Source organism: Mus caroli, chromosome X, assembly GCF_900094665.2.
Source record: "Mus caroli chromosome X, CAROLI_EIJ_v1.1, whole genome shotgun sequence".
NCBI classification, from domain to species: domain Eukaryota; kingdom Metazoa; phylum Chordata; class Mammalia; order Rodentia; family Muridae; genus Mus; species Mus caroli.
The window spans coordinates 128,585,838-128,586,913 of NC_034589.1; positions in this window are offsets into that span (position 1 = coordinate 128,585,838).

The window sequence follows — 1,076 nt, forward strand, 5'->3', positions numbered from 1 at the left end:
ACAACCACTAATGTAATTTATGAACACTCTAGTTTTTCTTGCCTACCATTTATTACTACATATATATGCACTTTTTAAACCAACTCTGTACTTGACATATACATGGAATTGTACAATTTGTCCTCATCAGTGACCGGCTTCTTTCCCTGAACATACTCTCGGGGTTCTCCCATGTGGTAGCATATCTCAGAAGTATTCCTTATTTTCTTAATAAACAGCTTGTGAAGAAACCGGNTTACTGTTTTATTAAACATTTAGTAGAATTCTAGAANTCAAATCAAAAGCAACTTANGTATGGGTATTGTTGTGGCTTATCTGTCTTGTTACTTATTTAACCTATTTGTTATTAGGTCGATTCTGGCTTCCTATATTTGGTTCTTGGTACTTTATCTTNTTAGGGATTTGTTCATGTTTAGTAGGTTAATTTACTGACACATGAGTATAATAGTACTCCCTCACCCACCTTCTATTTTTCAAAGGTCAGTAGCAACATTCCCTCCTTTATTTCTCAAACTAATGATTACATTCTACCTCTTCCTGCTATATGTAGCAAAAGGTTTGCCAGTTTCTCGCTTGGATACCTTGCATTTTCTCTATTGTACTCCATTCTCAGGCATTTTGCATGTTTCCCCCTTTTTGTTGGTTCCTGGTGTAGTTTGCTATTATTTTCCTATGGCTTAAGATATGAAGTAAATTACTGTTACACGATCTTTCTTCTCATTGAATAGGCTTATCTCTAAGCATGTCCCATATAGACAAAGGTAGCTGGGAACCATCAGTGTGGATGGTAAGGATCAAACTCAGGGCCTCTACAAGAGCAGTAAGTACTCTTAGGCACTGAGCCATCTCTCCTGCTTCTTTATTGACCTACTTGGTCTTTAAGGTATCACTAATTTTCACTTATTTGTGAGTTTCCCGATTTATTGGTACTGATGTATAACCTCCTTCCATGTGGAAGAGAACATGTTTGACAAGACTTTAGTCCATTTGTATTTATTAAGGCCTGTTTTGTGGTTCAGTTCATGATCTAGCCTAAAGATGTTTCATATACATGGGATAAAAATATATATTCTAGT